We start from the raw sequence: 13,681 nt of genomic DNA on the forward strand, positions 1-13,681 counted from the left end.
AGAAAACGGAAAGGGGAGGCTCCGGAGTTGGGCTAAGTACTTTTGGTTAGAGTGTTCACTGCCCACGCGTTCTCCTGCTGGGCTGGTTCATTGCTAATGCTACCAACACATCGCCGACAATTTCGTTACATATATGTTGAAAATGGCTTCAGAAGCCCAAAAAGTTTGAGAAAGAATTTACTATAGAGAATGAACCTAAATCCACTCTATTATGTCATCTGTATCTTTTTTCATAGAGTACTAAGTTCATCGAAGACAAATTGAACAGGCACGACCCGCCAGATTTTATGTCGGCCGTCACTTGAAATTTATTCAACACACCAATGCACTGGAGGAATCAATTAGGATTAATCAATGATTGTTGTTTACGCGTGCACCAGTAGTGACGTTTAATCAGATACAATTGACATGATGTGCAATTCCTAAAAGAAAACAAAAAATAAAACTCTCTAGTGGCAAGTCTTGAGGCCTTATGGACCGAGCCTCGGTTAGCCCAGCCTCATCGACTACCAACCAGTGGCAGTGGGAAGATAGGATGACTACATTTCACGAAATCCCGGTTCGCCATATATAGACTGTAGAGGCACACGTTCCCGCTGCTTCAACCAAGATTGAGCAAGAAGCAGTCTCTCAAATAGCGACAGCAATAAAAACCTTATCCTACCCGAGTGCAGCTCTCAGGCACACACTGCACCTGCAGACTTATGCATGACAGATAAGCGCAGACATTTTAACTCTAGAGCTATCCTGGATCGTATCTTATCGGAATTTCAAAGTTTCTTATATATCCTCCAGCAGCGATAGCAGGGGGTCTCCGTTGCTATCAGCTCGAACCTTAAGCACGAACTCCGGGTCGTCCAACGAGCTGAGGAATGGGCCAACAACCCCTGGCCGAAGCCGGGGCCCAGGCCCATCCCCCCACTTCACAGGTGGCTTTTATTCCGTTGACAAGACTGTATCGTGACCAATCTAGAAAACAACTCTATGTTTACATTGATGTGGGAATAACAGCAGTGGGCTCGCATGCTGGAATACGACACTTGCGTATTCGTGTCCAAGGGTCCGCACGCATAGCTCGCGGCTTATCCGCTAGGAAACCTCGAAGCAGGATATACCGATGTGATACAGCTCAGAGTGGACGTGAGCGATTCAATGTATAGTACGCAGATAAAGTCGTACGTGCGTATTCGTATAAATACCTCGGCCACAGAGGGGACACCTCTAAAAGGAACGAAAAACAAGGGAACGGGGGGGTGCAGGTCTGTGCGACCCAGTTGGGTGTCTATGTGCGAAGTGTGTGTACCGCCTCGGGCCGAAGGCTTGGCAGGCCGTTAAATGCGAAGGGCGCAGCAAAGACAAGACTCCGTTAAACGCCTTTTTTTTGTTTACTCCTCTAGCAATCGATGCGATGGGGAGGAGAGTAATTACGAAGTTCGGTCCCGCCGGTCCACTCATGCGGCTTAGGCGACAAGCGCTCTTGAGGCATTTAGTGTACACACGGATTTGGCAGTGTCCGTATACAGGCTCGCTTGCCTGTGGAAATGCACGCGCTCGAGCTTCCACGAAGCTGCAGTGAAGCGGAGTGCGCAGTGTTTTATGGGCGCAATTTGCTCGAACGGCAGTTGGCGTTAACGGAATGGCCAGTGCGTAAAGGAGATATTGCATGCATCGGCTAACATTGACCGATATTTCTTGGGGAACAAACAAACAAACAAAACATAAGCACTAGAAAAAAAAAAACGTTGGGAAGTGCATATCATCGTTTCTGATTAGTACTTCCAACGAGTTTTTTTTTTCATCAATACGGATCGATAAATCATTTCATTCGGTCAAGATTCGTGACTCGCTATCATGTAGAGTAGGTAGATGGCGTCAAATAACCTCCGAGTCAAGCGTCCGGTTTATATCGAAATTTGCCTGGATTTTACGCCTATATATGTACCAAGCAAAGCGAAGTCACCACGGCCCAGGCTCCCGTGCATGCGACTAATGCGACAAGTGCTTCTGCGGCAACTGCACATAGTGTGCATGCATTAGGCACTGCTTTTAGTTTATATAGGCGGCATCCTCATTTGTTTCAATTCAGTACGCACACGGTCCAGTTTCCGCGATACTGCATGTATTGAAGCAGATTGTTCAGTGTTTTGGGGGCCTAATGAGCACGAATGGTTTTGATTGAACTGAATGCCAACGCGTACAGTGGATAGTCCGTACAGTCTCCCCGCTACAGCTTCGACCATAATTTCTGAACAACAACGACAAAAAAAGAACAAAGAAGGGGCAGGAACTCCGCAATAAGCGTACAACGTGCGCATTAGCGGTAGTCGTGTGCAATAACAACACACATATATCACTGTAAACAGAAATAAGCCGAGATGGGAGTAAATGACCTTGTCCTCTAGCGCACTCCCCGATGGGAGTTTTATAAACCTCTCCGTTGGGAGTAAAAAATTTACTCCCCATCAGTAGGGGGTTTTTGCATGGTGCCAGGGGGGTTTTTATTTACTTCCATTGGGGAACTTTTTCAGGTCAGTATGGGAGTAAATTTTTTGCATCGACAAAGAAAAAAATTACGTCAGCAGCCGTACCATGCGCAAGCGTAACTTTAATTACATAACATTTAATGCGCACAACAATGATTACAGTACACAAACATTATCACAATGTTCACGTTATATCACAACACTCGCACTCACCACAGCTTGCCACACGCAATACACACCTACCATATAGTCACCGGGTATATATATGCACCACATTTTTACTTCCCATGTCGCCCTGGTGAAAGCCTTTTTTCGATATTAATTAGGCAATAAATACGCACGGCGTAAGTATGAACTTGCGGTGGTCTGATGTAAGCACTTCAACACACATGCCTTTTATCCTAAGCCTGCCGAATATTGATTATTTTTTTACTATAGTGAAAAAGTTTCATCAGTTGACGCTCTGTCGTACGGGCTGAATTTGCATTAGCAGTACTGTTTGTGGACCCGTAAAATGCATGGAATCATACACAAAGTGCGCGCGGCCTTGATTGAACACATTAACGAGGCACATTTAGCAGCTCCAGCGATGAACCGAGGTAGACCGCCGCTACCGCGTTCGACGACTAGGCCTCACTCACGAGTACGGCACGGTGATTCGATGAATGACAGCTGGCGATCACAAAATAATTGCTGATGTGCAGTTTACGTCTCGTTTTTCCCATGCACAGAAATAGGTGTCCGCTATCCACGCACTTTAAGCTACGGAGCGATAGACTTAAACGAATGAGACGGTTCGCAGTCGCTGTTCCCGTTGCTCGCATGCATTGCATGTATAGCTCGCAGAGCTCGCCACGGCGGCCGGTGCGCAGTGCGAGCTCGATACGATGCCGGCTTGATACCGACGCCATAGCGAGGCCTTCCTACCGCTTAGATGTTGCAGCCAGTGAAATACCGGTGACACTCCGGGAAGCCACTATCGGCGGAGACGGGGCGAGCGCGTCGCCGGCGCAACTCTCAGACCGGTTGCCGGCCAGCCTGCCGTAGTCGAGCGAAGCCTACTTCGAACCGCTTCGAAGTTTTACGGTGCAATCGCTGACGATAGTACTCCGCCTCGTTCGGTGCTCTCCTTGTAGCTAGTCATTTACAGCTGCGGTGACAAGGCGCAGAAGACTGTTATACATCCCAGCAGCCTTCATTTTTTGTGAAACACATTCTTTGCATCGCCGGTGGTCGGTGCTAGCTCGTAGCGCTTGCCGCGGTGGCCGGCGCGCAGTGCGAGTTCGATACGATGCCGGCTTGATACCGACGGCATAGCGAGGCCTTCCTACCGCTTAGATGTTGGAGCCGGTGAAATACCGGTGACACTCCGAGAAGCCACTATCGGCGGAGACGGGGCGAGTGGTCGCCGGCGCAACTCTCAGACCGGTTGCCGGCCAGCCTGCATGCCGTAGTCGAACGAAGCCTACTTCAGACCACTTCGAAGTTTCTGATGGTGAAACTCCAGGAGCAGCCGCTGACGATCGTAACAGCTCACTTTTGATACCATTCATTTATTCTTCGAAGTTTTTTGTTACTCGGCCCTTTGAAGCGCGGCATTCACGACGTATCGTTGAGGAATCGGACCGAGGTGCAGCGTGGTTTAACGGTGCGAAATATATTGAAATGTTCCCAGTAAATACCAACTGGTCGTTGCTATTCTTCGCTGCACTTATAATTTCGTTGCCTGTTGACAGATGCTTACACGGTTAGCCACACAAAGCACATGTGTTTCACACCGACGTGCAAACATATGCCCGTACACACACATACACACAAACACACACACACACACACACACACACACACACGTCACGCCCAAAGAGGGTTTTTAAAGCTCCTATAGGGAGTTTGTAACCACGTGACCTGAAACTCCCTGGGGAGTTTAACAAGGTCATGTCGTTCATAAACTCTGTGATTAAGGAGAAGGCGTTTTACGATGACATGTGCCGAGTTCACTCTTTACCAGGGAGTAAATAATTGGGGCAGGGGAGTTTTGTGGGCTCATGTGCTGGAGAAACTCCAATCTCGGCTAACTTTTGCTTACAGTTATACTTTATGGCCCTTGCACCTTTAGCAACATTATGTTTTTCATGGAGCACCGCGGGCTTTGACCTCCAGCCAACAGGAAGTTAAGCGTTGGCTCGAATAATACGAAACCCCAATGAAATATTAAAGCTCATATAAAAAAGGAGCGATGGTTCAAGCCGTATGGGATACATACGACATCGGAACGTACGTTTCATTAAGATAAGAGACCGTATTTTGTAAGTGTAAATAATGAAAAAAAAATACTACACTGGTTCAATTTAAAATTTTCGAATGGCTGGTATTGCTGCAGCATCCCGCAGAGTTGGTCTTAACCATGCGCTTCTTTCTACACGGCCTCTGAGATCGCGTTAAACCGATTGCCACAACGAGTGAAATCTTTCCTTTCTTACTGTCAACTCAGAGGCAATTCATTAGAAGCTAAGTGCGCATATTCTCAAACACACGTACAGCAACCGGATAACATTTTTTTAATGTTTTAGTCTGGTTTTAGCCGGACTAAAACATTTATTCCGGTTTTAGCCGGATGTTTTGGCCCGGGGTTTTTAGTTCTGTTAATCACCTGGATTGCTACTTCTAGTGTCGGTTGTGGTCTGTGGTTTAATATACTGGTCACATATACCCGCAAAAACATGTGCACACACACACACACACACATGAGCACAAAAAATAATTCAGAATGTTGCGTTAAGGAATACATTTGAACCTGCGGAAAGGGACGCATGCACGTGCTTAAGAGATTCGCACTCATACGCGCGGATGAAGGCAAGGCAACCTCACACACACACACACACACACACACACACACACACACACACACACACACACACACACACACACACACACACGCACACACACACACACACACACACACACACACACACACACACACACACACACACACACACACACACACACCTGGAGTTCCGCCACCGCTTCCCGGATGGCGCCGCGGCGACAAAGCTGCATTTGACAGAGACGCACTCAAGAAAAATAAATAAATAGCCTGGCAAGTAAATGAACGCCGCATCGCCACGAGCACTAAAGAGGAAGGTCTTCGCGAAGTTGATCCCTCGCATGGTGTCGCGACGTGCAGCGGCGCCGACGGCACCACCGAGTGGTCAGTGGCTGCAGTTTGCAAATGGCACGGCGCTACTTATCGCCACGGGAGACTCTTCCGGAGGGTCCACTTTTCTCACGCCTCGCAGCGCGCACGCCCTCTCTATCACATCTAAACACGCTCTCTCTCCGCGTCGCATCATTTTCCCCCTGCCTTCTTGCTGTTTCGATACAACATCCATTCGCCCGTCCAAGTGTTTCTTTCGGCCCAGCAACCGACAACCCCCTCTCGTAAATAATAAATAAAGAACGCAAGAAAGAATGAGTCTTTCAAGCGGGGGGCCTCTATTTTGCGGCCGATGGTGTCGCACGTCCGCGTAGAGCGATGACTTCACAACACGCACGCCATCTCACGGTTCGATGCTCGCGCTTGCGCGAGCAGCGTGTGGATCATCTCCGAGCGTTTGCGGAAAAAAGCGGTCGCGGTAAACGACGTTTCGGCTAAAACGCGGTGGTGTCGCGGAGAGCGGCTGCGGGCGCCAGCAGCTCGCACAAATCCGGCTCCGAATCCACGTGCAACCGATTTATAATCTAAGTCTGTAACTCATTAAGGTGAAAGACCTCCGTGTCCTATCAAACTCGCAAATCGACCATCTACGGCGTCAGTGTCATCACGATTAAGGCCTAAATCATCACGTTATGACGTCATAGCATGACGTCCGTTCGCGAATTTTTATGACGTCACCATCACGCCTCATCACGTGGCGCCCCGTGGTGACGTCTATATATGACACCGTCGGTTGGTCTAAGGTGGGCAAATCACGGAACCAATGCAATACCATGCACATTAGGGGCAAAGAGCATTCGGAGGTGGAGGATCAATGCATTGACAGAAAGACGATTGTTTTCGCGTTCGAGTCATCTTAGGCTAATGCTTAGGGGAGCCAGTGAGTTTTCGATGTAAACTTTAATACATGCCGACTCGACTGTAGCTATTACGTTGGCGATAACGTTGAAAAAAGCACGACGTAATGAATTTCTTCGTTAGTTATAGCTGCGAGTGACAGTGAGGCTTTCAACGCAGCAACGAAAGCGCGATTCCGTGAAATAATTTGTCGACCACTAAATATGGTAGTTATTTACTTAGAGTTTAAGGCACTCACTACAAAGTATGAGGAAGAACCAGCAATGTAACGGCGATTTATGTCAACCGAGTTCTGTTTCAAAGGCAGAGATATCCTTCAATAAGCACCGGAATGGCCACGGCGGACAGCCTACATGCTATCGAAGACGGGAAAAATAAGATAAAATACACACGGCGACAAGTATAGAACTTGTACAAGACACGCCCCAACACTCAGCAAACTGATGAGAGCCGCAGTCACACACATGCAAAAAAAAAAGCTGGAATAATGCTCTTTCGTTAGGCAAGATGCCCAGAAAATTGTATTACCTAAAAAGATGACAAACTTTCACGAAGGATTCAAGGAAGTAAGAGGCCTCCAAATGGCGTGTGCCCCACCGCGGTGGTCTAGTGGCTAAGGTACTCGGCTGCTGACCCGCAGGTCGCGGGTTCAAATCCCGGCTGCGGCGGCTGCATTTCCGATGGAGGCGGAAATGTCGTAGGCCCGTGTGCTCAGATTTGGGTGCACGTTAAAGAACTCCAGGTGGTCAAAATTTCCGGAGCCCTCCACTACGGCGTCTCTCATAATCAAATGGTGGTTTTGGGACGTTAAACCCCACAAATCAATCAATCAATCCAAATGGCGTCAGGCCTCCTCACGAGTGCGTCGAACGTATTATACCTCCTAGAAACCTAGAAAGATTACGAAAAAGATTACGAAAGATTACGCCTTGCATTCTTCCATAACCATCATGTAACAGACTTGCTAGAGACCGAGCATTGGAGAATGAACGGTAAACTATATATCCTACACGGAAAGAGCCGCTCCGACAGTGTCAGGTGATGTTACCATCGGCTAACGCAACCTATAATGAGCAACATCACCATTACAACAATGTTAGGTCTTTAACACAAAAACGTTGTCGCGCAGACAAAATCTCTAAAGGTCAAGCCATGATTTTTTTTCTTTTTTTTTTGTCGAGGAACAGATCACAGCGGTCACGCATTCCGAACGATTCGGAATCCCACAGCTTCGATAGTGCTGCACATTTCTAACGAGGAGGATATAGCCGACAGCAGGTGTACCTATGCAGCTTCGAAGCCGGACTTATACTTGACTGCGCTGACCCGCACACAAGCTGTCTCCAAAGCTTTGCTGCGGGGACAATTAAATTCGGACGAGCTGTCCCGGGCGCGACACCTCTCGCATTTGCGGCTTCACCTTTTCCTCCTCCTCCTCCCTCTCGTCTTTTGAAAAAAGAGAGGGCGTTCAGTTGCCCCATCTGGCCTATGCGAGCGCTTACCGAGTTCAACTCATAAAGACGCTACAGGGAGTCATCTATCGCGCGCTTTTGAGAGTCTAACCGCGGAGGCTTTTTACGAAAACGAGGCTATCTATATATCCTCGACCGGACCTCTCACGTGAGTTTCGAGAGGTTGCGTGTTAGAATCCCTGGGGTGACGGCGTCCTTGTGTGGAGAATATCTCCGTGTGCGCGCTCTCAAGACATAATTGCGGCGAAGCGCTTTGGGACGTTTCCTTGTGCGCATCACTGGCGTAGCCAGGGAAGGGTGTGGGGCGTTTTTGTCGGTGTGCGCACAGGGGTAGGTAGGAGGGTGGCTCTAATGACTTAAGAGAAGGGCAGGGTGGAAACAATGACACATACGATTACTTAATAGAACAGAAGGCAGTGTGATGAGTCTTCGCCCCAGCCCTCCTGAAGGGGGACACTGGGCACCCCCCCCCCCCTGCTGTTTTAATTTTGCACGGGTATACATACACGTCCACACAAACACATGCGCGAACGTACATAAAGAATAGTTGCCTCCCTCCCCTTATAAACTGCGCGTTCGGAGTCAGTTTCTCCTATCCCTAAGTTTCTCCCTTTTAGAGAGGCGAGTTGGGCTAATTGGTGGGTATTTACTGCAGACATAACTAATTAGATAACAAAACCAAAGACAAGACAACGGCAGGACGGAGTTCATTTTTTATCTGTCGTCTCGACCTTGTCCGTTGTTCTTTGCGCTAATTAGTAGTTATGTCTGCAGTTATTCCCTTTCAAGGCGGAAGCTTCATATGCTTATAAACGGACCACCGCTGTCGGCGTAAACATGAGTGATGCAAAACATCATCGCGTGCCCGATCACGTCACCGAATGACTAAAGATCGTGAAAACGTGTGACGTCGTCATGACGTTACCAGAACGTCATATAACTTGGCGTAGCATTACGACGCCACAACATAGACGTCGTCGCTTGCTCAGGTTAGGTGTAGAATGCTTTCAAAGATGGGTGGGAGAATGAATACAACAAAACACACACACGTATATATATATATATATATATATATATATATATATATATATATATATATATATATATATATATATATATATATATATATGTGTGTGTGTGTGTGTGTGTGTGTGTGTGTGTGTGTGTGTGTGTGTGTGTGTGTGCGTGTGTGTGTTTGAGCTCTGAATGTTGCCTCTTGTTAATATGTGCGCACCCAATGGTAGTCTTGCAGTAAAAAAAAGAAAAAAAATCGCCTGCGCCGTGTGCATTATGGACAGCTGGGCCTCTCATATAAGACAAAACGTTACTATAGACATGGCGCATGCTAATCTACGAGTCTCATTTCTCGTCATTAAACAGCTTATCTTTTCTCGTGCTGGCTGTGCAGTCCGCGGCTACATATATCACTCTTAGTCAAGTCCGGCTTAAAACAACGCATATATCCGGAATAATACATCGAATTTCTGACGCTTACAAATGGTCCATTTCAAGCGGCCTAAACCGTATGCAGGCCGATATTAAGCGGCCTATTCACGTAAGGCCCGAAAGCCTTCATCTCATGCATATGCGGCTACTCTAGATGAGGCCTATTGCAAGTAGTAGTTTTTCTTACCTTTCAAGGCCGCTCAACATAGGCCGGATACCGACTTTTTCTTTCTGTGGGATAAGACGTGGAATTTGGCCCGCATAACTGGAGGCTTCACTATAGGCAAATCACGTTGATGGGAGTATCCGGCTTGTTCCGGGAACAGCACGTGATCACTTCTAGGTAAAATCGTGATACCTGGAACGATACAGTTACGTGGAAGTTATACAGCTGGCATCACGAGAGCTTATAATAGCATAGCACAGATTTCAACGTTAGCGCTGGATCTGCATTTTTTTTACCACACGTTATACAAACTTTACGCTGGGTCTCTGCCAGCGTTCGCATTCTCCGCGATTACGATAGCATTCCGTGATTTACGCTTATTATTCCGCGGACGGCCGGCTACACGAGGAGATAAAATGTTTCAAGTCCTTTGGCGTTAGCGGAATTCTATCTTATTTAAATCACCCTTTAAGTCACATTCTTATCGTTTCCTATCTGCCCATCTTCCTCAACGGCTTCCGCAAGTTTGTGCGTCGCTTTCAGCATGAACCTCTGCACTAAGGATGGCAGTTTCTCACTCGAGCTGTCCTTTCTTCGTTGCTGGCTGCGGCGGCTGCATTTTCGATGCGGGCGAGAATGCCGCAGGCCCGTGTGCTCAGATTTGGGTGCACGTTAAAGAACCCCAGGTGGTTGATACTTCCGGAGCCCTCCACTATGCGCCGTCTCTCATGATCACATGGTGGTTTTGGGACGTTAAACCCCACATGATAATCAATTAACAGTTCCTTATTGTTGTATTGGTGTTGTTTATTATGTGCGTATGAGCGTGTTTCAACCTATTTTTACTCATGTGTTTTGTTTTCCATGTACTGCTCCTTGTTTATCTATTAAAACCGCAAGACCTGCGCGGAACGCGCAGCAGTCACAGTGAAAGCATGAAGAGCGGCCTTTTGGCTCATTTTCTAAACACTCCTTGGGTAAATGCTAGAATCACACTTGCTGGGTATCCACTACACTACAAATTACCATAAATTCTATGCAGTATAGGCCGGTATTCACTATGCTATCTCTCGTCGTTCTTTGAAGAAACGTAATGCTTAACACTTGCAGCGAAATTTGTGCAGATTTCGTGTTGCATTCAGTGGCTGACGAGCATCCGTGCACACGCGCACAGATGCTTAATCTCAAAGTCTCATTGGAATGGCGGATGTCCCGCATATATATGACTGCCCAGTGCCCATGGAAGGCGCTCTTGCGCATGCGCTTAAGGCGGTGCAAGTCAGCTTCCACTTTGCCGTTGCATGTCCTGGATACTTCGCTGTCTGTACGTGCTCGAGAGAGATCGGCTAAATAATCCCGCTGCAGACAGTACATACTAGAATGTCCGGTAATGTCGAAACAGAACCAGCTCACCTTAAAGATTCTTCGTCGCGAACATCAAGGACGGGTACTTTGCTCGCCATGTCGAAAAGACCCGGTTGTGTTACGACGTTCTCGTGATGTTGCGCGACTTCATCCACCATCTTTTTTTTTTTTGAGAAATACATTCCGTTACTCGTTTGGCCACCCTACAGGCTTGTGGCTCACTCGGGCTTCGAACGTGGCACAGTGCGCGGACGGGAAAAACTACAGGGATAACCCTCGTCTGACCAAACTCTTTTCGGTACGTGTATTTGTACAACTATATACTTCGGTTGTTGCGAAGTAGTCGTGGCAGTATTAGAAGCGTTATTAGTGGTAACGCAATATTTAGTACCGCCGTAACTCACCATTGGCAGTAGTAGTAGGAGGAGTAGTAACAGCAGTAGCAAAAGAGGTGTTAGGAAGGATAACGCTGGTAGTAGCACCAGTAACCGAAGTATTACGCACTGTTAATTGTATTAACTAGTAGTAGTAGTAGTAGTAGTAGTAGTGTTGTAGTAGTAGTAATTGTATTCATTGCATCATGATATCTAATTGCGTTCCTTTGTACATGCATGCCACATCTGTCATGCATGTTGGAGTAATGATTTGTTCACAACAACATAGAGATGTTTGTCGTGGCACATAGATGTGCCAATGTCTATGTGCGTATTTGTAGAATGTCATATTTTTTTGTTTTTCTACATAGTTTAAATAAACTTTTTCTAAATAGTAGCAGCAGCAGCAGCAACAGTAGTAGTGGTAGTAGTAATAGTAGTGGTAGTAGTGGTAAGCAGTGGCAGAAGGAGGTGCAATATATAAGTAGTAGGAGTATAGTAGGAAAAAGAAAAAGAGGGAGAAAATGGTAGGAGCAATATTATATACTACTATATATAGTAGCAGAAGGATGAGGATCGAGGAGAAAGAGTAGTAGTAGTAGTAGTAGTAGTAGTAGTAGTAGTAGTAGTAGTAGTAGTAGTAGTAGTAGTAGTAGTAGTAGTAGTAGTATACTAGCTGCAGAAGGTTTTAGTGGAATTAAGTATGTCACTATTCCATCAACTGGGCCCGTAGCCAGGAATTTTTTCAGGAGGTAGGGAGGGGGGGGGGAAGATCTGTTGAAGGCCTTCAAAAACTCTTTGTTGAAGGCCTTCAAAACCTCATATTAATACTATTTGGCCTCGGTATAACACCCTCCTCGTAGTGAATTTCGTGGGAGGAGGAGGAGGGGGGAATCTGCCCCTCCCCTGGTTAAGGGCCTGCCATCAACGACGATATTAACAGCAGCGCATAGACGGTTTCGGTGTTTGCAAACAAACTCGCTCGCACCCAACGGCCTATATCCCAGTAAACTTCCGGTGCGGCACTTCCGGCAATGCTTTTTCAATGGTTCCAGCGGTGTTTTCGTGGTGTGTTCGAGTTTGCTGCTCTATTATTTCTGGCGCATTCCTTAGGATGTATTTGGAGCAACGTCTGGCGGCTATACATGTAGGGGCTCGACGTATAGCGCACGGCAGGCACAGGCGCGGCCACTGCTGCAGGTAACGCGGCTCGCGCGGCCGACGGGTGCCGCGCAAGATATCCGTCGTGGCGTTCCGATGAGCGCCCCCCCCCCCCCCCTGCTGCGTTTTACCTCTGATAGTGGTCGTGCCTATACAAACATAAAATGCATTAAATTGCAGGACAAGTTAGTCAGCGAACTTAATTGGGCCAGTTGGTTCTGCATGTCGATGACGTGGATGTGCTTCGAAGACGCGGACCGGGAATTGACCAGGCACACCGGTCTTTTCCCCGTCCACTTCTTCAAAGCGCACTCACATCGTCGATGTGCAGGAGAAAAGTGAAGCTCTTCAATTCAGCTTTCCGACTAGAACTGCAAACTTTCCTCCTGTTGAACCCCGAACGCATTTGTACTTTCGTCTAAGCACACAATTCCTCAGGATAAAACGTTTATTTTCGGCGCCTGTGTCACACCAGGCACTTTTTAAAGAGATCAGTGGCGATCGAAATCACTCGCGATCCGAAGTGTTCATGTGGCTTAGAAATTGTAAAATTTACTGATGTGATGACTTAAACTGCGGTTGCAGATTGATTGATTGATTTGTGGGGTTTAACGTCCCAAAACCACCATATGATTATGAGAGACGCCGTAGTGGAGGGCTCCGGAAATTTCGACCACCTGGGGTTCTTTAACGTGCACCCAAATCTGAGCACATGGGCCTACAACATTTCCGCCTCCATCGGCGGCCGCAGAGTCACGCGAACTATTATGTTTTACTCACGAGTAAGCTATTCACGGACCAGACTTTCAAGTTGAACGTATACCTAAACTCGCAGTTCATGTTCACACCCAAAAAATAAAGGAGCTTAAATGAGGCCATGTTCATTAGCGGCAGAAAGTCAGCTGAAGAGTCATTTGCTCGCACAGATGAGAACCCACTCGCCGACGTCGCTTTAAAAAAAAATCAAATGCAACGACAACGAAACGTGGACACCTTGACGTATACACTGTGCGGCGAATAATGTTCAGCGTGGCTGCAGCCCCGTGTTGTTTCGAACAGTAAGCATCATTTATATAGCTCAAACTATAAATTTGACACATTTGTGATGAATTTTCAGTGTTAGCTTTCAAGTTTTGCTGCCC

General features: G+C 47.2%; 1 protein-coding gene and 1 long non-coding RNA gene across 7 annotated transcripts in view; one reads left to right on the forward strand and one right to left on the reverse strand.

The window, feature by feature from the left end:
• LOC119173877 (uncharacterized) overlaps positions 1–13,681 on the forward strand; it is a 229,219-nt gene that overhangs the window by 77,153 nt on the left and 138,385 nt on the right. The gene's annotated exons all lie outside the window — the stretch shown is intronic.
• LOC142817771 (uncharacterized) overlaps positions 1–13,681 on the reverse strand; it is a 225,988-nt gene that overhangs the window by 67,752 nt on the left and 144,555 nt on the right. The window contains exon 2 of the long non-coding RNA XR_012895345.1: positions 9,661–9,831. This is a non-coding gene — a long non-coding RNA (uncharacterized LOC142817771). The remainder of the gene's footprint in view (positions 1–9,660; positions 9,832–13,681) is intronic.

Source organism: Rhipicephalus microplus, chromosome 5, assembly GCF_043290135.1.
Source record: "Rhipicephalus microplus isolate Deutch F79 chromosome 5, USDA_Rmic, whole genome shotgun sequence".
NCBI lineage: Eukaryota > Metazoa > Arthropoda > Arachnida > Ixodida > Ixodidae > Rhipicephalus > Rhipicephalus microplus.